The sequence below is a fragment of the Schistocerca cancellata genome, chromosome 8, assembly GCF_023864275.1.
Source record: "Schistocerca cancellata isolate TAMUIC-IGC-003103 chromosome 8, iqSchCanc2.1, whole genome shotgun sequence".
Taxonomy (NCBI): domain Eukaryota; kingdom Metazoa; phylum Arthropoda; class Insecta; order Orthoptera; family Acrididae; genus Schistocerca; species Schistocerca cancellata.
Window position 1 is genome coordinate 304,415,612 of NC_064633.1, and position 25,118 is coordinate 304,440,729.

Below are 25,118 nucleotides of genomic sequence, written 5' to 3' on the forward strand. Positions count from 1 at the left end.
TCCGTGTGAATACATTTACCAGTCCGTTGTACACAACAAAAACATTGTGGGTAATTACTGCACAAATAGTTCTGTCTATGACAATGGAACAAGAGCTAAGCGCAACTTACAATCGACAAGAAAAAAATAAACATAAAACTCAAAACAGCATTTTCTACCAAGGAATAATACTGTACAATAAATTACCAAAAGGGATAAAAGAAATTTAAAAAATGCACATAATTAAGAAGGCAGCTAAGAAGTACCTCTTATGCAATACGTTTTATACATTGAAGGATTACTTAGATAAAACAGAGTAGGGGTTTGGCAAAAAAATGTTATACAAATAAATAATAATAATGATTATAAAACATAAAATATTTCACATAACACCTTCACACTATGTATTTTTCCTTCTTTTTCATTTTCTAGAGAAACTTACCCCCAAACCATGCATTGCACAATACTAATATCTCTTCCCTCTTCCTCTTTCTGAGCTCATATCTCACTCATTACAGAGGAATGCTGACTCGGTTTTTCAGGATAGCAAATGGGAAGTTGTGGTACAGAAAATGGCCCAGAGACAACCTGTGTGTGTGTGTGTGTGTGTGTGTGTGTGTGTGTGTGTGTGTGTGTAGTGAGTGAAGTGGTGAAGTGTTATGGAACAATGTGTGTACAGTGACTGAAAGTGAGACATGAGTGAACAGTGTGGCATTACATTATTTAATAAGTTATTTGTAAAAAAGTGTTGTATACCAGGAGTAAATCTAATGATTGTCTCCAACTAGAAGTTTGTAAATGTATATGTATACGAATAAGCTTATTTTTAATTGGTCTAAACTTATAAATACTTTGATATGTCCTATATCTTGTAAAAAGAGATCTACAGATGAATAAAGCTACTACCACTAAAAAGTAACTGAACTGCTAAATTCAGACAATCATTCTGTTTGCTTCAATTACGACACTCGGTATAAGGTGAGCAACGTTATAAAAATTTTCTGTCCACAGCCAGTAAAGAATCTTACTTAAATTTATCTTTGAAAATTAATATGTTTTATGTGTTTGCTATTTGATTATTATCAGACTACTGTGACATTTGTCGTGTGAACTACTTGAAAGCGTGCGTTAGGTACTGTTCCTACGTCATGAGGCCAATAACTATTCTTACGTTAAAATTGCTTACGAGTATAAAGTTCAGTTTCAATTTAATTTTTCTTGTTACGTAGAGGAACTTGCGACCGTTGGTTATTTCATATATGACATACCTTGAAAACCTTTTTTCCATATTTTCCACTAACTATTGTTAATTGAAAAACTAGTATGCATAATTGAAAATGTATAAAGTTAACCGAACTTTATTTCTAATCGTAACTGCTAAAATATTGAGCAATAGCAATTCGATTATAACTTCAGCTATTTCTCTCAGTTTTGCATTATTCTTCTGAGTAGATGCCTTTTCCCCACAGATTAGCGTCTTTATGTACATGGTCATATGGAGAAGCCTAATTAGCCGGAAAGGTAAGAAGGTTGTTCACTGGATGCAGAATTTGAGTTATGTGCTGCGTGGTCGGCTATAGCTACTGCAACTTCATCAACATCTGCTATGGAAATGGACCGCCCCTCTCTCCATGTTGCACCATCTACTTAGTTCACTCGCCCCGTTAAATTTCTCATCTTTTCTTTAGCCTTTTTTTGACATTCGGCATATTCTTAAGCATTTTCACCAAGTCACTCCACGACAGAAATCAACACGCATTGCCAAGTGACAAACAGTATACTGATGTCAAAACAGGAAACGTCTCCCATTCTGACTACTTGTAGCGATATACTTTCATCTGATGGCAGAAAGTAGAATCATTATTTTTTAGTATATATCACGAGAGTATCAACTAAGGAATATACCTACTATGATTCAGCATCCTAGGACGTACACAGCATGCACTGTAACTCTCGGATCATCGTCAGCTTAAATATTTCATTGCGTGCACCTACAGCCAGCTCAACTGACGTTGAAGAGCTTCAAGCAAGACATATCTCTTCCGTGTTATTCTGCAAAATAGCTATTCACGTCCACCTGTCTAATTAGCCAACTCAAGTCCCTTCTCTGACCAGCTAAATTATTTGGTAGCAACTTACTTGCAGATTCATGATATTTTTCCTATGTTACAATAAATGCTCACTCATCAGCAGGATTTCTGCCTAAAACTATTCCTGCATAATCTACATTAGTGTTTGGTTTCTCTAGTATTTGCAAAACTCCGTGCAATATGTCATATCCCTTCAACAGTCTCCCATGTACTCTCTGTCTCTGACATACTAGCCAACCATATGTCGTGTACTTTGTACTTTAGACCAACACCTGCGGCTACAATAGCTCTTCAGTAGGCGCCTGTTGTGCCACTGCCCGGAGCTATTTCTCTCTTGACTTCCCCCATTCGTGACCCAAGTGGCTTCCTGTCCCTTAAGGGAAGATCGTTATAGGTTATGAAGGAATTTGATGGAAGTAGACGAGGTACATCTTATGAAGCATCCTGCCTGAAAGGACACAGGAAACTATGAAGAAATCTAATGGCAGTATCTTGACGGGTAATTGGCATACAAAATGTGAGACTTGTGCGATAAATAAAACTTTCCACAGTTCGCTCTAAATAAAATTACAAAGCTAATTTCATTTGAAATTTAAGAAATACTTACGGCTTCTTCCATTTATCTGCTCCGAAAATTTGATAAGTTCGTATTTTTATAAGTTCCTTGATACATCAGCTCTGATGTCGGCACTCGGCCGACCAAGTCGGAGACAGAGCCCCAGATGAAGTTGATGATGAAGATAGAGAAGTGATTGATTCCCCCTCGAATGATTGCTCCGAGGAATCATCACAATGTCTGTTTTATGTCTTAGTGAATTCAGATTGGTTGCGTTCTGGACCGAGCAACAAAATTGCTCATTCGGCCTCCCCTTTACTTGGTTAACCAATAATGTTCCTTCTGTCATTGTATGCAGAAAAAGTTGCTTCATGCCTTCTCTCTATATATGTCTGTGACTAATGAGGCAGTCTTTGCCGATACAGCCGAACTTTTCTCTCTTGCCTGTAGTTTTTAAGTCAATGTCTGTGATAATATTCGTTTTTTGCGGAGTTAATATGTCAAGCAATATTTCATGCCTTCAAAGGTGCAAAACTGACGGACCCCTTTCCATTTTCGGGATGTAAAAATTAAGTGTCTTTCAGCGGTAACATTTAGTAAAATTTTCTCGGGTTTCCGGTCGCATCAAGTAATTAAAATTACACAAGCCTTCCATCAAGGGGTATGTCACTTGACAATGACCAAGGAGTGCTTGCCGAAATCGCTTAACACGGCTGGTAATTCCACCTGACAATGACCAAGGAGTGATTGATTGAATGCTCATGTACACTCCTGGAAATTGAAATAAGAACACCGTGAATTCATTGTCCCAGGAAGGGGAAACTTTATTGACACATTCCTGGGGTCAGATACATCACATGATCACACTGACAGAACCACAGGCACATAGACACAGGCAACAGAGCATGCACAATGTCGGCACTAGTACAGTGTATATCCACCTTTCGCAGCAATGCAGGCTGCTATTCTCCCATGGAGACGATCGTAGAGATGCTGGATGTAGTCCTGTGGAACGGCTTGCCATGCCATTTCCACCTGGCGCCTCAGTTGGACCAGCGTTCGTGCTGGGCGTGCAGACCGCGTGAGACGACGCTTCATCCAGTCCCAAGCATGCTCAATGGGGGACAGATCCGGAGATCTTGCTGGCCAGGGTAGTTGACTTACACCTTCTAGAGCACGTTGGGTGGCACGCGATACATGCGGACGTGCATTGTCCTGTTGGAACAGCAGGTTCCCTTGCCGGTCTAGGAATGGTAGAACGATGGGTTCGATGACGGTTTGGATGTACCGTGCACTACTCAGTGCCTCCTCGACGATCACCAGTGGTGTACGGCCAGTGTAAGAGATCGCTCCCCACACCATGATGCCGGGTGTTGGCCCTGTGTGCCTCGGTCGTATGCAGTCCTGATTGTGGCGCTCACCTGCACGGCGCCAAACACGCATACGACCATCATTGGCACCAAGGCAGAAGCGACTCTCATCGCTGAAGACGACACGTCTCCATTCGTCCCTCCATTCACGCCTGTCGCGACACCACTGGAGGCGGGCTGCACGATGTTGGGGCGTGAGCGGAAGACGGCCTAACGGTGTGCGGGACCGTAGCCCTGCTTCATGGAGACGGTTGCGAATGGTCCTCGCCGATACCCCAGGAGCAACAGTGTCCCTAATTTGCTGGGAAGTGGCGGTGCGGTCCCCTACGGCACTGCGTAGGATCCTACGGTCTTCGCGTGCATCCGTGCGTCGCTGCGGTCCGGTCCCAGGTCGACGGGCACGTGCACCTTCCGCCGACCACTGGCGACAACATCGATGTACTATGGAGACCTCACGCCCCACGTGTTGAGCAATTCGGCGGTACGTCCACCCGGCCTCCCGCATGCCCACTATACGCCCTCGCTCAAAGTCCGTCAACTGCACATACGGTTCACGTACACGCTGTCGCGGCATGCTACCAGTGTTAAAGACTGCGATTGAGCTCCGTATGTCACGGCAAACTGGCTGACACTGACGGCGGCGGTGCACAAATGCTGCGCAGCTAGCGCCATTCGACGGCCAACACCGCGGTTCCTGGTGTGTCCGCTGTGCCGTGCGTGTGATCATTGCTTGTACAGCCCTCTCGCAGTGTCCGGAGCAAGTATGGTGGGTCTGACACACCGGTGTCAATGTGTTCTTTTTTCCATTTCCAGGAGTGTAGTTTTAATCACTTGACGTGGATGTAAACCTGAGACCATTTTATGCATTTCCGAGACGTTTATCTGTGGCATCCAGTGCCATCTCGATAAAGAAATCTGCTTTCTACTTTTGTGCACAATAGTGCTTTCTGTTATGGTTTCCTCTTTCCATGTTGTATAATGTTTGTGGTGCAAGATCCAACCACACCAGAGGAGTTCCTGTCTGTGCGTCCATGAAATTTTATGTGTCCCAGGGTGACGTCGCAAAGAACAGCAGGGCCATGGACTATTGATCCTCGCCTCTTTCTTGGTAGACCTTCCAGGAAATGGCTTTTATGATTTTGCCCAACTCTTACTGTCGTTGCAACATCCACAATGCTTTCGTTCTCTTACTTCTACAGGGCATGCAAATCCGAATTAACATAAAATTAAGACGTAGGTTACATTAAACAGTTGCCGAAAATCACTAGTACTACTTTTATCCTATTTCTCAACGTCAATTCAATATTTCGAGCAACAAGGTCTTTGATTGTGAAGTTGTATACATTACATGTTTCTAGGAAAATTGGCACGTAACAAAAGTACCAATTGGTGAAAACAAATAATGTAGAGTTAGTCAAAGGTTCGTGGAGAAAAAAGTAGTCTATACTTTTTCTCTTTATTACAAAAGAAATATAGAATTTAACTGACGAAAGGTGAAAATATAAAAGTGCAGTAAATGAAGCAGGCAAAAAGGAATACAAACGCCTCAAAATTGAGTTAGACAGGGAGCGCCAAATGGCTAAGTAGGGATGGTTAGAAGAGTAATGTACCGATGTAGAGGCATATATCACTACGGGTAAGATAGGGGTAAGGCAGATACTGCCTACATGAAAATTAAAATTGGCGAAAAGAGAACCACTTGCATAAATATCAAGAGATCAGATGGAAACTCAGTTCTAAGCAAAGAAGGGAAGCAGAACGGTGGAAGCAGTATATAGAGATTCTATACAAGGGCGACGTACTTGGGGACAATATTATGGAAACGGAAGAGGATGTAGACAAAGATGAAATTGTAGATATGATACTGCTTGAAGAGTTTGACAGAGCACTGAAAGACCTAAGTCGAAACAAGACCCCGGGAGGAGACAACATTCCCTTAGAACTACTGACAGCCTTGGGAGAGTCAGACCTGACAAAACTCTACCATCTGGTGAGCAAGATATATGAAACAGGCGAAATACCCTTTGACTTAAAGAGCTATATAATAATTCTGGAACCGCGTGACCGCTACGGTTGCAGCGGATGTGTGTGATGTCCTTAAGTTAGTTAGGTTTAAGTAGTTCTAAGTTCTAGGGGACTGATGACCTCAGATGTTAAGTCCCATAGTGCTCGGAGCCATTTTTTTGACTCTACGACTTACGTTAGAAGATAGATTAAGGAAAGGCAAACCTACGTTTCTAGCATTTGTAGACTTAGAGAAAGCTTTTGCCAATGTTGACTAGAATACTCTCACATTCTGAATGTGGCTTGGGTAAAATACAGGGAGCGAAAGGCTATTTACAATTTGTACAGAAACCGGATGGCAGTTAGAAGTAGAGAGGCATGAAAGGGAAGCAGTGGTTTGGATGGGAGTGAGACAGGATTGTAGCTTATCCCCGATGTCTTTCAATCTATATATTGAGCAAGCAGTAAAGGAAAGAAAAGAATAATTCGGGGTAGGGATTAAAATCCATGGAGAAGAGATAAAAATTTTAGGTTTGCCGACCACATTGTTATTCAGTCAGAGACAGCAAATGACCTGGAAGAGCAGTTGAACGGATTGGACAGTGTCTTGAAAGGAGAACACAAGATGAACATCAACGAAAGCCAAACGAGGATAATGGAATGTAGTCGAATTAAATCGGGTGATGCTGTGGTAATTAGACTAGGAAATGAGACACGTGAAGTAGTACATCTACATCTACATCCATACTCCGGAGTTTTGCTGTCTGGGGAGCCAAATAACTGATGATGGTCGAAGTAGAGAGGATATAAAATGTAGACTGGCAATGGCAAGGAAAGCGTTTCTGAAGAAGAGAAATTTGTTAACATCGAGTATAGATTTAAGTGTCAGGAAGTCATTTCTGAAAGTATTTGTATGGAGTGTAGCATTGTATGGAAGTGAAACATGGACGGTAAATAGTTTGGACAAGAAGAGAATAGAAGCTTTCGAAATGTGGTGCTACAGAAGAATGCTGAAGATTAGATGGGTAGATCACATAACTAATGAGGAAGTATTGAATAGGATTGGGGAGAAGAGAAGTTTGTGGCACAACTTGACCAGAAAAAGGGATCGGTTGGTAGGACATGTTCTGAGGCATCAAGGGATCACCAATTTGGTATTGGAGGGCAGCGTGGAGGGTAAAAATCGTAGAGGGAGACTAAGAGATGAATACACTAAGCAGATTCAGAAGGATGTAGTTTGTAGTGGGTGCTGGGAGATAAAGACTCTTGCACAGGATACAGTAGCATGGACAGCTGCATTTAATCAGTCTCGGTACTGACGGCCACAACAAGAAAATACAGTCAAATTTTAGTAGTGGATTATTCGCCTTCCCCCCGTTCAGTGACAAACGAGGAACATGATCCATTTTAAACGTATTTGCCGAAGGTCATGGAAAATGATGTCCTTTTAGATGATATACTGAGAATGACTACCGAGTGTTGCAGCTAGATATAGTGTATGACACAGTTTTTCATGTAATATCCTAGAATTATGTTATACATTGAAGAGCCAAACAAACTTGTACAGGCATGTGTATTCAAATATAGAGATATGTAAACAGATAGAATAAGACGCATTGGTCGGCAACACCTACATAAGACAACAAATGTCTGGCGCCGTTGTTAAATCGGTTAGTGCGGCTACAATAGTAGGTTATCAACATTTTAGTGAGTTAGAACGTGGTGCTATAGTCGGCGAACGAACGACGAGACGCAGCATCTCCGAGGCAGCGATGTAGTCGATATTTCCTCGTACGAACATTTCACGAGTGTACCCTGAATATCAGGATCCGGCTTAACATCAAATCTCCGACATCGCTGCAGCCGGAAAAAAAGATCCTGCAAGAACGGGGCCAACGACGACTGAAGAGAATCGATCAACGTGACAGAAGTGCAACGCTTCTGGAAATTGCTGAAGACTTCGGAGCATGGACCATCAACAAGTAGAAACCTGTCTCATCATCTGCAACCATTCATATCCATTGTACATTCCAACGGACTTGGGCAGTTCCAGCAGGACAAAGCGATACCCCACGCGAAAAGAAGGTCTACAGAGTGGCTCCAGGAACACTCTTCTGAGTTTAAACCATTTCTCTGCCCACCAAACTCCTCAGACATGAATATTATTGAGCAACGTCCTATTCAGAGGTTTTATGGACAGCCCTGCAGGGTTCATGGTGTCAGTTCCCTCCAGCACTGTTTCAGATATTAGTCGAGTCCATACCACGTCGTGTTGGGGCACTCCTGAGTGCTCGCGGGGCCCTTCACGCTTTCAGGCAGGTGTACCAGATTCTTTGACTCCTCACTGTATAAACATTTGTGTTATGCTTAATAAAAATTGTACTACCCGTGACTTAACCGACTCTGAACGTATGATGACAGATGGCTTGCGATATCTAATATCACGTAATAAATGTCGTGTGGCTAGGGCCTCCCGTCGGGAAGACCGTTCGCCGGTTGCAGGTCTTTCGAGTTGACGCCACTTCGGCGACCTGCGCGTCGATGGGGATGAAATGATGATGGTTAGGACAACGCAACACTCAGTCCCTCAGCGGAGAAAATCTCCGACCCAGCCGGGAATCGAACCCGGGCCCTTAGGATTGACAGTCTGTCGCACTACCGGGGGCGGACTAATATCACGTAAGATGACCACATTTGTTTGCCGAACAGACGTAACGCTACCTCTGTATAATCATTTAGCTTGATCGACTGTCGACTCAGGTGATTTAAATGCGTGAAGTAAGCAACTCACTTATACCAGTGCCGTACGGGCAGATGAACATACAACGGCCTTCAGAGTCCGACGTCCGAACGTTACTTAAGAGGTCTTCCCATGACTATTGGTCAGTCAGAGAATGCTCAGGTTTGAAAAATCCACGATAAACTTGCGCGAAAGTAAAAATAGTCGAAACATCTAGCTACGAGGTCTTTTCGCAGAAATCTGTGAGGCCTGCTACGGTTTGTGTGGGTCGGCGAGTAGTCTCGACCACTTGATATTTCTTGGTTTTGCCTCAAAACAGCGGACGTATGAAGTGCCTGTAGTAGACTGCAGACGTCAAAAAAAAAATGGTTCAAATGGCTCTGACCACTATGGGACTTAACTGCTGAGGTCATCAGTCCCTTAGAACTTAGAACTACTTAAATCTAACTAACCGAAGGACATCACACACATCCATGCACGAGGAAGGATTCGAACTTGCGACCGTAGCAGTCCCGCGGTTCCGGACTGAGCGCCTAGAACCGCTAGACCATCGCGGCCGGCTGCAGACGTCATCCCACCGTTTACTAGAGCATCAGTGATGTAGCTGATGGGGTTCTGTCAGAAATAAAATTTAATATTTTGAGTGTCGAAGCTGGTGAGCGGTGTAATTTTCATCACTGGTTTAGACTTTTGAAGTTAAGAACGAGAAAATTCCCTAAATTGTAACAATTTTCTAATTTATTTATTATAGCCTAAAGACTTTCGAAAAATAAGCTGAGGAGCGGCTTGAATGAGAAGTAGCGGCTCCTGGCTCGTCAACTGACATACGACCGGGGGAGCGGTGTGCTGGCCACATGCCCCTCCATATCCGCATCCAGTGACGCCTGTGGGCTGAGGATGATACGGTGGCCGGTTGGTACCGTTGCGCCTTCATGGCCTGTTCGGGCGGAGCATAGTTTAGTTTAATATTTGAATAATATAAAAGTAATTGGAAAATGCCATCCTCAAAAGGGGACTACTGTTATTGGTGTCTGGTTTAAAGAATGGAAATTATGAGGAAGATTAATACATTTCACTTCATTTCCTAAACAATGTGCATGTGATTATGAATCCGGTTTGCTAAATTGTACAGGAGGGTACAGTGGAAAAAAAAGTGGCGACCCGATGGCAGGGTGTGGGTATGGCGAATGCCCATTGAACGTCATCTGCCAGCGTGTGTAGTGCAAACAGTGTTCAGTACTTCCCACATAACTCTATTCAGTTATTCCGACGTAATTTCTATCCTTGCTCCAGCCTGGCACAATTTTCAAGAATCCTCATTTTTTGTTTCATGCATCGATAATTTCTTCTTATTCGATCTTCCTCACACAAATTCCTATATTGTTTCTGTATTTCATGAGCGAGTTTCTGTGGTGGCTTCCGGTAGTCTTCAAAACACGTTCTTTTAACAGATGGGGATATAGTTCCAGATTTATAAGGAAGAAACGTGCCAGTGACTGTCGACGGTAGTGGACCGAGAAAGTAATGAAGGAAACGGTTGAAGGTGTTTTGTCTGAAAGGCGAAATGATCGAATGGGCTATCGCCGACTTTTTAATGTTCTTAGAGTTACCCTGCAAGGGGGCGTAACACAGAGGGTGCAATATTTTACAAGGAAGACTTATGAGGTGTAATATACTCTTTGGGGGACATTAACAACAGTTGCTAAAATTTTTCATGATGAATAAAGTCACTCCACTTGTAGCTAACAAAACCTTTAGCTGGATAAAATCGTACTTTATACACAACAGTATGGAGTGATGCAGCAGGTGTCGTCGAAGGAAAGCTGGACAGATGCAGAAACGATTAGTGAACATGTAAATACAGTACCCAGAAGTTTTACTCAACTTGTAGCTTGTTCCAAGCGTTGCGATAGAACTTTACATAAGCATAGCAGTATTTTTCAGCTATTATAAGAGGCAAAGAGCGTCGTGCAAAGTGAGGGTCCCATTGCTAAGGCACGAGTGAACTGTCTAAGGGCGGTTCTAGGCGCTTCAGTCGGAACCGCGCACTGCTACGGTTGCAGGTTCGAATTCTGCCTCGGACATGGATGTGTGTGATGTCCTTAGGTTAGTTAGGTTTAAGTAGTTCTAAGTTCTAGGGGACTGATGATCTCAGATGTTAAGTCCCGTAGTGCCAGAGCCATTTGAACCATTGTTTGAACTGTCGAAGGTTGACTAAGAGTGAAGAAAAAAATGTTCAAATGTGTGTGAAATTTTATGGGACTTAACTGCTAAGGTCATCAGTCCCTAAGCTTGCACACTACTTCACCTAAATTATCCTAACGATAAACATACACACCCATGCCCGAGGGAGGACTCGAACCTCCGCCGGGACCAGACGCACAGTCCATGACTGAAGCGCCTCAGACCGCTCGGCTAATCCCTCGCGGCTAAGAGTGTTGAAGACTCCGATTGACACTGGGCTCTGTAGCTGCCGCCAGCCATCCCACACTAAGTGATCAAAAGTGTTCGAAAACTCCCAAAAACATACGTTTCTCATATGAGGTGCACTGTGCTGCCACCTACTTCCAGGTATTCGTTATCAGCGAACTCAGTAGTCATCAGACATCGTGAGAGAGCAGAATGGGGCGCTCCACGGACGTGGTCAGGTGATTGGGTGTCACTTGTGTCATACGTCAGTACCCGAGATTTCTACACTCCTAAACATCCCTATGCACACTTTTTCCGACATGATAGTGAAGTGGAAACGTGAAGTGACACGTACACCACAAAAGCATGCAGGCCTAACTTGTCTGTTGACTGGCAGAGACCGCCGACTGTTAAAGAGGGTCGTAATGTGTAATAGGGAGACATCTGTCTAGACCATCACAAAGGAATTCCAAACTGCATCAGGATCCACTGCAAGTACTCCGACAGTTACGCGGTAGGTGAGATAACTTGGATTTCATAGTCGAGCGGCTACTCATAAGCCACGTAATACGCCGGTAAATACCAAACGACGCCTCGCATTGTGTAAGGAGCGTAAACATAGGACGACTGAACATTGGAAAAACGTGGTGTGGAGTGACGAATGACGTTACACTACGTGGCGATCCGATGGCAGGGTTTGGGTATGGCGAATGCCCATTGAACGGTATCCGCCAGTGTGTGTAGTGCAAACAGTAAAATTCGGAGGCAATGGTGTTATGGTGTGGTCGTGTTTTTTACGGAGAGGACTTGCACTCCTTGTTTTTTTGCTTGGCACTATCACAGCACAGGCCTATACTGACTTTCTAAGATTCTTCTTGTTTCTCACTATTGAAGAGCAGTTCGGGGATGGCATTTTTCAACACGATCGAGCACCTGTTCATAATGCACGGCCTTTGGCGAAGTGGTTACACGTCAATAACATCCCTGTAATGGACTGGCCTGCACAGTGTCCCGACCTGAATTCTATAGAACACCTTCTAAATGTTTTGGAACGCCGACTTCGTGCCAGGACTCACCGATCGACATCGATAGCACATCTCAGTGCAGCACACTCTAAAGAATGGGCTGCCATTCCCCAAGAAACCTTCCAGCACCTGATGCCTGCGAGAGTGGAAGCTGTCATCAAGGCTAAGGGTGGACCAACACCATACTGAATTCCAGCATTACCGATGGTTGGTGCCACGAACTTATAAGTCATTTTCAGCCTTGAGTCCGGATACTTTTAATCACATAGCGTATATCGCCGCGCCAGAGGGCAATCAAAGTCGGAGGTGCTGAAGGCGTGACCCAGCGGGCGCACATCATTGGATCTGCCGGGCCCCGTACGACCGCTGTCGGCGACTGTAGGAATCGTTCTTTTCCTTTGCTAACTGTGAGACCCAGGTGAGGGTGGTATCGATCTGTGATTCCACACACATGACCCGTATTTCATCGTTTAAATCCCATCTTCAGGCGCTTGATTACGTATGAGAAGTATCTGTCATGTAAAATTCCATCAGATTTGTCAGATAGCATGATTTCTTACACGAATACTATTATTTTCTCGTATACAGTCAAGTGCCTGTAAATGAATTTATCCTGAGACTCAGGTCGCGTGTAAAATTTTATCCAAATAAAAAAAACTTGTCAAGTACAATTAGTGTGGTTTGAGATGGTCCTTTGCTACGCTTTGCGTGATGAATGTGGAGAGGCTCTGAATCTCAAGTCACAGTGGCACGGTAAATGAGGTGGAATGTGGTCCCCAATGACACACCGAAATCACAATCGAAATCAGTTGTAGTTGCCACACACTTCTTTATTACAAACACTATGCTCATAATACGTTCACAGTAACCATAATTACAACAAAGCTTGTCTTACAGAACGGAAAAATCGTTTAAGATATCTTCCACATACCATTTTCTTTCAGCCACTTACATTAATTTAAACCATGTCCATAGACCCGTAATTAATTTAATATGACTGACAAATAAATCACACCTACTTCATCACTTACATGTAAACCCTTTTCTCTACGTTTTCATCACTTCCAAGTTCGGAGTTCAACAGACAGTAATATTTTAAGATTTCTTTGGCCAAATTTTTAGAATTTGAAGACAATATTCATAAAAGCATCCTTCGTAAAATATGTTTGGCTGACATAACAACCCAGAGTTCAACAGACAGTAATATTTAAGTCTTCCTTGACCAACTTTTCATAATTGAAACACAATATTCATAAAAGCACGCTCATAAAATATGACTAACATAACTGTCTCAGATAAAGTTCTGAGTTCGACAAACACCAAAATTTTAAGGTTTACTCGGCCAACATTTCCTTAATTAATACAATGTTCATAAAATGCTGATTCATAAAACATGACTAACATGACTAACTCACATCAAAGTTCTGAGTTCAACAAGCTCCAAAATTTTTGAAGTTTACTCGGCCAACTTCTGATTAATTGAAACAATACTATTTGCATATACTTGGTTCGTATTATTTCATTACCTGTCTATAACTAGAAGCTATTCCCAAGAAAAACTTAACACGGGACGCTTCCACTCTACATGAGAATTAGTGACGGACGCGAGCACACCAAAAGATTTTAACCAATACAAGAAATCCACGGGACAGGCAATGAAGTAAAAAAGTACTCAACTTCGCACAGCGATTTAGCTTCAGAAACTATAACTCTCCACCGAATGGGTGGAATTACAGGACGGTAACAACATAACCCATGACGTGAGGGAAAGTGGGGAGCTGGGCCTTAAATATCACACTGACCCGTGGTAGTCCGATTCCAGTTTGCTCGTGTCAACCACTGCCAGTTATCTACAACATAAAACACATCATCGGCAGACAATATTCTGAGGCATGTGATACACAATCCTAACTGCACAACTAGTTATCAATATCTTTCAATGATATACTCCACAAAGTTGGAATAGCAAGAATAATCTCAGCACACATTTAAAGGATAGAATAAAATAATTATATAAGAGGAAGAATGGGAAAAATATTTCAGCGTAGCTCGGAACGCCAAACACAGACTTTCGCACTACTTAGTTACACTTCTAGCTACGTGTTTAGCGATGCTTCGTGTCTGTTTGGTGGGCGTCGTTACACTTCCTTAACTGCCGTCAAGGTATCACGTGACGACACCAAATTCAGTGATAAGCAACTGGAACAATTCCAAACGGTTTTTAGTGCACTGAAATATTTAGTTAACCTGAACACCACCCACGAAAGCAACTCGTTGACTCCAAATCATTCGGCCTGTGTAACTTGTAACCAACACAATGGAACTTGTCCCTCCAACATCGAGGAAATTCCAATCACCATGGGCAGAAGATTTGCGTTGTAACATTTAAACTCGCTATAGTGGTTGCCACGCTCCTTCGTCGGGCGGACTCGGCCTCTCGCCATGCTGCATAGAAACACCGTCCCACGTCACTCCACCTCACACCGCGGATACCCGCACACCAGCCACCAGGAGAGCGCGCGCACTCCGTTAAAATTTCCCGACGTCAAAGATGTGACGAAGACAAATAAGCATCGAAGGCGACTCAACGATCAAAAGACAATCGATGGAAACGCGCCAGCAATGCATCAGTTCATGGGGCACGGCTGATAACGGTATTCCTCTGCTTATGATCGATATTCTCTACAGTACAGCGGAACTGCAGTTAATAATTTCTGTGTGGGAAATACCTGTTTCGGATACAGACATTACGTGAAAGCCGACATCTGTGGCAGAGAAACTGGCCGCACCGCAATAGCGACCGCAAGTTACGACTTGCGAGATCAGAATGGAAACAGGCGCCGGGTTCCGGTGCTGCGCTCGTATCGCCGTACGTTAACGCGGGCCATTACCGAGTGCGCCGCCGGGCCGTGCTGGCTCGCATCCCTGCCGCATTCTGCGGTCGCGCGCCACGGCCGAGAAATCCAATACCTGCGCAACGTAACCCACCTGCTGGCGGGCTCTTGCGGTCACCGACAGACGCGGAGCGGAGCGGCGCGGCGCACCGGGCCGACGAAACGCGTTGCGGAACGCTGGCTCTGATTTCCGGTCTGACAGCGCCGGAGCCACCCGCTCCAAGTGTATCGCTTTGCCGAGGGGAGCGCGACAGCAACGATTCGGATACCGCATGAGGGAAAACGCGGACTCGGCGCATTACAGATGCTGAAAAAGCATCGGTTTCCAACTGTTGTTCTCCTGTCCGACAGCTAAAAATGTTCCACATTTGTGCTCGGGAACTGTTATTAGCGAATATCGGTAGAACATGGACGCTGGATAAGCATTTCGTGAAAATCTTTATAATCCGATGAATCAACGAAACAGTCAACTAGCGCTGTTCAGTACAAATTTTTCACACTCGGTGTGTAGCGCCCGATATTATCGTTAGCGAGAACATGCGGAATAACGATATATACTGCTTGAAGAAATGAATCACCCTTTTATTATACACTTATATGTCTTCAGGTTTTGGCCATAGACGCCGGCTGTTGTGGCCGAACGGCTCTAGGTGCTTCAGTCCGGAACCGCGCTGCTGCTACGGTCGCAGGCTCGAATCCTGCCTCGGCCATGGATGTGTGTGACGTCCTTAGGTTAGTTAGGTTTAGGTAGTTGTGAGCCTAGGGGACTGATGACCTCAGATGCCAAGTCCCATAGTGCTTAGAGCCATTTGAACCATTTGGCCGTAGACCATGATCAAAGGACAATGGTCGACATCAAAATTGTATAATTGTAACGCACACCAATGGAGTATACATACATGCACTTGCAAGGTGAAAACACATCAGGTTAAAAAATATATCATGTTCCACTTAGACTGACACTAAACAAAAGTTGACATTGTTAAAGTTCACAATCAAATTGTATAATTGTAACGCACACCAATGGAGTATACATACATGCACTTGCAAGGTGAAAACACATCAGGTTAAAAAATATATCATGTTCCACTTAGACTGACACTAAACAAAAGTTGACATTGTTAAAGTTCACAATCAATAGCCAAATACAGCTTTTCCAGTGGACCAGTGTGGGCCATAATTATCATATGGCTGCAAAACTTGGTAGATACGCCAAAGTGTTGATGCGGCAGCGACGTACGCTGGGAAAAAAGTAGTTCCAGTTTTGGCCACCAGATGTAAATTTGGCGCTTTGAATACAAGACCGACATGTGTAAATTAAGGACACCATTGTAATAGTGTGTAATAAAAACTTATAACTGTCAATGGCGTAAAGGTGATGTCCTTTAGAAAGTTTTTTTATGACTGTGAATCCCACATACAACTAGTGTATACATGTATAAATGTTTCCATGTGTAATCGATCAGAAACGAGACATGGGTAGAAAAGGTTAAATAAGTGAGAAAAGCAGAATGTTGGCATTATAAAAATCGAAATGTCGTGTGGCTAGGGCCTCCCGTCGGGTAGACCGTTCGCCTGGTGCAGGTCTTTCGATTTGACGCCACTTCGGCGACCTGCGCGTCGATGGGGATGAAATTATGATGATTAGGACAACACAACACCCAGTCCCTGAGCGGAGAAAATTTCCGACACAGCCGGGAATCGAACCCGGGCCCTTAGGACTGACAGTCTGTCACGCTGACCACTGAGCTACCGGGGCGGACGTTGGCATTATTATTAACCGCCTTTTACACAGTTTGTTGAATGTGAGCACTGGAGTCGTCGCCGAGATGCTGTACTGCGCGAGATTTGCAACTAGTACGAAAATTATAACAAGTTCTTTTTCCAGCGTAAATCGATTCCACATTAACACTTACCTAATCTACTAAGTTTCGCTGGCATACGACAATTACAGCCCGTGGTGGGTCTCTGCGACTAGCTGCACTTTAGTGATAACCATTATAATCATCTGCCGGTCATAGTGGCCGTTCAGTTCTAGGCGCTACAGTCGGGAGCCGAGGACCGCTACGGTCGCAGGTTCGAATCCTGCCTCAGGCATGGATGTGTGTGATGTCCTTAGGTTCGTTAGGTCGCTTAGTGCTCAGAGCCATTTGATCCATTTTAGAACAACAACTGAATGAAACAGATCGTTTCTTGAAAAGAAGCTATAAAACGAACATTAACAAAATTAAAACATAGGGCAATGTAATGTAGTCAAAATCAGGTGAGGCGGAAGACATTAGTTTAGGAAATGGGACTAATATCTGTAGATGGGTTCTGAAGTTCGTGTAGCCAGAGAAAGACGATGACAAAAGTAAACACACATACGCTAAGACAAAGAAAACGTCGCACCACGAAGGAATATTCAGAATGTTACGGAAAACTGTAGATGTGATGTACATGTACGGGCAGTGTACGGACAAATAACTTATTATAATTTCGAACCAATTGGGTGATTACTTAAGAGAAAGTGCTTCACAAATTGAGCAAGCCAACAATGTGTTGGTCTACATCTGGCCCTTATGGAAACAGCTATCTGGCTTGACATTTATTGATAAAGTTGCTGGATGTGCTCCATAGGGATATCGTGCTATATTTTGTCCAATTGGCAATTTTGATCGACGAAATTCAGAGCTGGTTGGAGGATGCTCCAGACGGTCTCAATTAGGGAGAGATTTGGCGACCTTGCTGGCCAAGCTACGGTTTTACTATCACGAATACAAGCAGTAGAAACTCTCGCCGTGCTCGGGTGGGTACAGTCTATGAAAAGTAAGCCTAGGATTGCTTCCCATTGAAGGCAACAAAACGAGGCGTAGAATATCGTCGACGTACCATTCTCCTATAAGGGTGCCAAGGATAACAACAAAAGGAGTCGATATGAAAAAAAAGTGGTATCAAAGAGGGTCACTCCTGGTTGTCGGGTGACAGTCAGGCAGGTATACAACCATTGTCCGAGGCGTCTTCAGACGCTTCTTCTCTGGTCATCGGGGCTCAGTTCGAAGAGGGACTCGTCACTGAAGACAATTCTACTCATCTATCGCATCCTTACACCGCAACGGCACGTCGACGACATTGTACACCTTCATGGCAAGCCATCTTGGGCTTACATTTGAGCCAGATAATGCCTGTTCGCCCACGACTAGAGTTTCTAGTACTTGCTACCGTGCTTGCCAAACCCTACCTTTCCCACCAAGGTTGCCCAGTCTCTACCAAATGAGAACGCTTGGAGCAGTGTGGGCAGGATCCTCAAACCAGCCTGTGATTTTGACTATCCAACGCTTCAGTTACACAGAATTTCTCACGATATCCCTCAGGAGGAACTTCAACACCGAATATCTGCTTGCACAATGGCCAGAGGTGAATCAAAGTTTCATTAACCTGTTAAATTTGTGAATCTTCCCGAGTAAATCAGTTGTGTCGGGCCTGGTGATCTAGCGGAATAATATTGTCGCTAGAGCGATAAACACCCGTCCCTCTAAATTGTTCTACAAAATCACTGCCTTGACCAAAGGTAGTTGGCTGGAGGCACCGATACAAACTTTTGTTATCGAATGTCGATATGTCGTTTCGATGGCTGGGGCCACTAAAATATTGAGGGTTTTGCTTTACCTTGACTCCCTCAAGGCATTTGACAGTTTTCCAATGAGTCTGGTAATTGCTTTAGTTTCTGTTCACTAGGCATTCCAGATTACAGCCAAGCTTTTCACTCGTATCCTGGCGTCAGTGTTTGTGGTTGGTCACACTACCTCATGCATTTCGATCCGACGGAGTCAAGAATCACAAGAAGAGGAGGTATATTTGGAAAAGACCGCGTGAACAGGAAGATTTCAGTTAGATTACATCAGTGTCAGATAGAGAATCCTAAATTAGATACTGGATTCCAAGGCGTACCCAGAAGCAGATATAGACTCAGATCGCAATGTAGTAGTGCTGAAGAATCGGCCTAAGTTTAGGACATTAGTCATAAATAATCAATACGCAAAGTAGTGAGATACAGAAGTACTAACAAATGACGAGATACGCTTAAAGTTCTCTAAGTCTGTAGATACAGCAGTAAGGAATAGCTCAGTAGATAGTACAGATGAAGAGGAATGGACATCTCTAAAAAGGGCCATCACGGAAGTCGGATAGGAAAACGTACGTACAAAGAAGGGAACTGCGAATAAATTAAGAAATACATCAGTTGAACGATGAAAGAAGGAAGTACAAAAATGTTCAGGGAAATTCAGGAATACAGAAATACAAGTAGCTGAAAAATGAGATACATAATAAGTGCAGGGACGCTAAGATGAATTGGCTGCATGAAAAATGTGTAGAAATCGAAAAAGAAATGATTGTCAGAAGGACTGATTCACCATATAGGAAAGTCAAAACAACCTTCCGCAAAATTGAAAACAAGTGTGGCAACATTAAGAGCGCAATGGGAATTTCACTGATAAATGCAGAGGAGAGAACAGACAGGTGGAAGGAGTACACTGAAGGCCTCTATGAAGGGGAGGATTTGCCTGATGTGATAGAAGACGAAACGTAAGTCGATTTAGAAGAGATAGGGGATCCAGTTTTAGAATAAGAATTTAAGAGAGCTTTTGAGAACTTAAGATCAAATAAGGCAGAAGGGATAGACAACATTTTAACAGAATTTCTACACTCATTGATGGGAAGTGGCAACAAAACAACTATTCACGTTGGTGTGTGGAATGTATGAGACTTGCGACATACCATCTGACTTTCGGAAAAATGTCATCCACACAATTCGGAAGACTGCAAGTGCTAATAAGTGCGAGAATTATCGCATAATCAGCCTAACAGCTGATGCATCCAAGTTGCTAACAAGGATACTATACAGAAGGAAGGAAAAGAAAATTGAGGATGTGCTAGATGACGATCAGTTTGGCTGTAGAAACGTAAAGGCACGAGAGAGGCAATTCTGACTTTGCGCCTAGTAATGGAAATAAAGCACTCTTGTCTTCAGGCCACAAGTGGCCCGTCGGGGCCATCCGACCGCCGTGTCATCCTCAGCGGAGAATGCTGATAGGAGGGGCGTGTGGTCAGCACACCGCTCTCCCGGTCGTTATAATGGTTTTCTTTGACCGGATCCGCTAATATTCGGTCGAGTAGCTCCTCAGTTGGCATCACGAGACTGAGTGCACCCAGAAATATGGCAACAGCTCCTGGCGGCCCTGATGGTCACCAATCCAAGTGCTGGCCACGCCCGACAGTGCTTAGCTTCGGTGATTTGACAGGAACCGGTGTATCCACTGCGGCAAGGCCGTTGCATAGTAATGGAAGCAAGAAAAAAGAAAAATCAAGACTCTTTCATAGGATTTGTCGACCTGGAAAAAGCGTTTGACAATGTAAAATGGTGCAAAATGTTCGAAATTATGAGAAACATAGGGTGAACGGATAATATACAATATGTACAACAGCCAAGAGGGAATAATAAGAGTGGACGACCAAGAAAGTAGCGCTCGGAGTGAGAACGGTGTAAGACAGGGATGTAGTCTTTCTCTCCTACTGTTCAATTTGTACATTGAAAAAGCAGAGACGGAAATAAAACAAAGGTACAGGACTTGAATGGAAATGGAAATGCCATGTGGCTAGGGCCTCCCGTCGGGTTAACCATTCGCCTGTTGCAAGTCTTTCGAGTTAACATCACTTCGACGACTTTCACGTCGATGGGGATAAAATGATGATGATAAGGACAACACAACACCCAGTTCCTGAGCGGAGAAATCTCCGACCCAGCCGGGAATCGAACCCGGGCCTTTAGGCACGACATTCCGTCCCGCTGACCACTCAGCTACCAGGGGAAGGACTGTAATTCGCTGATGACTTTGCTGTCGTGAGTGAAAGTGAAGAAGAATAACATTATTTGCTGACTGGAATGAACAAACTAAAGAGTACGAAATATGGATTGAGAGTAAATCGAAGAAAGACGAAAATAATGAGAGGCAGCAGAAATGAGAAAAGCTAGAAACTTAACATCAAAATTGGTGATCACGGAGCAGATGAAGTTAAGGACTTATGTTACGTAGGCAGCAAAATAATTCAAACATATGCCTTAATTTGAAGAAGAAATTACTGAGAATGTACGTCTGGAGCACAGCATTGTATAGTAGTTAAACATGGATCGTGGGAAAACCAGAATAGAAGGGAATCTAAACATTTGAGATGTGGTGATGCAGGCGAATGTTGAAAATTATATGTACTGTGTAAGTAGGCTGTTTATGTTTTCTTTATGTAAGTAGGCTGTTTATATTTTCTTATTGGCAACGTTACGTAGCGCTCTGTATGAAAATCACTGGCTGTGCTGTGTGCAGCCTGTGGCTAGTTTGCATTGTTGTCTGCCATTGTAGTGTTAGGCAGCGGCAGCTGGATGTGAACAATGCGTAGCGTTGCGCAGTTAGAGGTGAGCCGCCAGCAGTGGTGGATGTGAGGAGAGAGATGGCGGAGTTTTGAAATTACATATATTATGACTAGTGATGATATTAAGGTAAATACATTGTTTGTTCTCCATTAAAATCTTTCATTTTCTAACTATCCCTATCAGTAGTTAGTGCCTTCTGTAGTTTGAATCTTTTATTTAGCTGGCAATAGTGGCGCTCGCTGTATTGCAGTAGTTTGAGTAATGAAGATTTTTGTGAGGTAAGTTATTTGTGAAAGGTATAGTTTAATGTTAGTCAGGGCCATTCTTTTGTGGGGATTTTTGAAAGTCAGATTGCGTTGCGCTAAAAATATCGAATGACTCTGCTGTGGGTTTGATCTGTTGTGGCCCATTACCTGTCTGCATGTCAAGAGTCAGCACTGTCTTTCCGTTGGAAGGACAACACTACTTCTTCAAGACTGCATGGAAATCCACTACTTCTGTGTGCAATTTCTTTTACTAATGAGACTTTGTGAAAAACAAAAACTGTAATTACTATTACGATGAACAATCTGGACTGTCTTTATCGACTGTGAGAAAATTTTAGCTTTTGACCAACATTGTATAATAAGTGTGTGCATTTGATATCTTTGTTATTGTAATTATGAAAAATTTTTTTCAAATCATTATTGGCCACTGCCCAAAAATATTTTGTAAATTTTTTTTGGCTGAGCATGGGGGCTATGTAAGTAGGCTGTTTATGTTTTCTTTATGTAAGTAGGCTGTTTATATTTTCTTATTGGCAACGTTACGTAGCGCTCTGTATGAAAATCACTGGCTGTGCTGTGTGCAGCCTGTGGCTAGTTTGCATTGTTGTCTGCCATTGTAGTGTTAGGCAGCGGCAGCTGGATGTGAACAATGCGTAGCGTTGCGCAGTTAGAGATGAGCCGCCAGCAGTGGTGGATGTGAGGAGAGAGATGGCGGAGTTTTGAAATTACATATATTATGACTAGTGTTGATATTAAGGTAAATACATTGTTTGTTCTCCATTAAAATCTTTCATTTGCTAACTATCCCTATCAGTAGTTAGTGCCTTCTGTAGTTTGAATCTTTTATTTAGCTGGCAATAGTGGCGCTCGCTGTATTGCAGTAGTTCGAGTAATGAAGATTTTTGTGAGGTAAGTTATTTGTGAAAGGTATAGTTTAATGTTAGTCAGGGCCATTCTTTTGTGGGGATTTTTGAAAGTCAGATTGCGTTGCGCTAAAAATATTGTGTGGCAGTTTAAGGACACTCTCGTATACAATTGTTCTAAGGGGACGTTTCAACTGATAAGGTAAGGAATGAGGAGGATGTGCGCAGAATCAGAGGGGAAAGGAATATTTGGAAAACACTGACAAGGAGAAGGGGCAGGATGGATAGGACATATGTCAAGACATCAGGGAAAGACTTCCATGGTACTGGAGGGAGCTGCAGAGGGTAAAAACTATAGAGGAAGGCGGAGATTGGAATACATCCAGCAAATAATTGAGGACATAGATTGCAAGTGCTACTCTGAGACGAAGAGGTTAGAACGGAGAGTAAATAATGGCTGGCGGCATCAAACCAGTCAGAAGATTGATGATCTAAATTTAAAAAAAGTCTATTCTTGTGGTGACGTCATATTTTTCGAGTTCATTATCATTGTCCCCTTGATACTGGATGGATTAACCCTAAACTGCGACGTATCGGCAAATAATCAATAACTGTCAGTTTCTTATGTGCTGAAATCCTTTCTAACACGCACCTCACTCCAGGAGACTTTATCTCGTTAGAGTCAACGATATTTCCTCTCCTCTCTTGAAATAGCTTCCCCATCAATGTGCTGGAAAACGGTCTGAGCTCACCTTAGTCTTCCTACAATACCGATGGAGATTGCTTCGTCCTGGCACAGAGTCATCGTTTGGCGACTGTCTTTTTGGCACAAGCCTTCACCCGATAATCAGTGTAGACGAATGTTATCGCACTGACAACTTACATCACAGGCTGGTCTCTCGTGGATGGGATAATTGGCTCTGGATTCGTCGATAGTTGGCTTTTCTTTCCCGAGGGCCTCAATCTGTTTTTTCAGATGAATTTCTTATTCGTTCGGACGCATCCTTTTTTCCTCAGACGTAAAGGAATACGATCGTCTGGCTCTGGGTCACTACGTTTACTACGTTGTTGAAAGAGTGAACGGCCCTGATCACCATGTCGATCACAAGTATCTGGAGAGCACACACTGCAAGCGACTGCGGTTCCCATGTTATCGAGTGCATTATCATGTTTTTAATCGACAGAGTGCTGGTTAACTTACCGTAGGGTCCTTGAATCCTCCCTGTTTCTGGTGCCTTGGTTTGTTCACCTTTCATCCTTATCAATATAAAGAAGAAAAATAAAAAAATGAAAGACTGAAAACTAAAAAAATAAAAGTAAATAAATAAAACAAGAAAGTAGAAAAGAGATCGCGAGTTAGTTCGCTGGCTGCTTAGAATGTTTTACTCTTAAACAGAGCCTGATGTCCCGCAATATATGTGAATGACATAGACGCAATCACTTGAAAGGGGCATAAAAGGCTGAAACCTGGGTCGTAATTAAATAAACAACAATAAATTCAAATGGGGGTGTATTCATTTAAAAATCTTTGTCTCTTGTTTTGTTACTGATAATTATTAGGTTTCTCGTTTTGTAGCTCATATTATGTGATGATTTTGATTGTGGTCGTCTGCATTTCTATGAAATACTAAGCCAATCTGATAATTGAAGAAGGAAGCCGTGAAGTGCTTGACTAGATGCCAACAAGTCTTGGGATCGGATCCCGGTCTGGTCTTGGTTATTTCAGTCTGCGTTTTAACCCAGCGTTACCTCTGAACGATGTGACGAGGTGCCAGAAACGAAACTTAATTTACCCACTTCGGTAATTGGGTTAGGTCCGAAGTGCTGTGTACTTGAAAGACTTACAGTAGACCAGTAAGCCACACGAAATTATTATTATCTGATATTGTAATTTTTTCGTCTGTACGCGCACATCAGACATACCGATTACCGACCCATTGGCATAAGTCCTTCGTGTAGTTGTTTTGTTTTGAGTCAGAGTGTGAAATGTAAACTAGCAAGAATACGAAAAGCGTCCCTGGCAAGGAGAACATCTTAATAAATTATGTTAATTAATGTGTCGGTATCGTATGGAAGTGAAACGTGACTCTTTTGTTGAAACATTAGAGAAAGAAACGCTCAAGATTATCCGGGTAGAATACCTAACGAACAGATTATCGATTTAATTGGGGAAAAAGCAATTTATTTCAAATGTTGACTAAAACAAGTAGTCTTTTGACCGGTCAAATCTTCTGGCGCCAAGAAACTGGAGTTTAATGAAGAGTGTCTGTTTGGGTGAGAAAGGGTAAGAGGTTAAAAATGGGAGTTAAAGTCAATATAGGGAACAGTGGCTGTGCAGAGATGAAGAGACTTTCAAATTACGGGTTATCTTCAAGAGTTAAATTCTAAGGGTCTTAGGAACTACAACATTACTCCATAATTGACAGCATGTCTCAAAAAACCATCATCTCCGTTGGTATGATGAATGGAAAACATCGTAAGTGTAAAACTACAGCCTGCGGGGTGGCCGAGTAGTT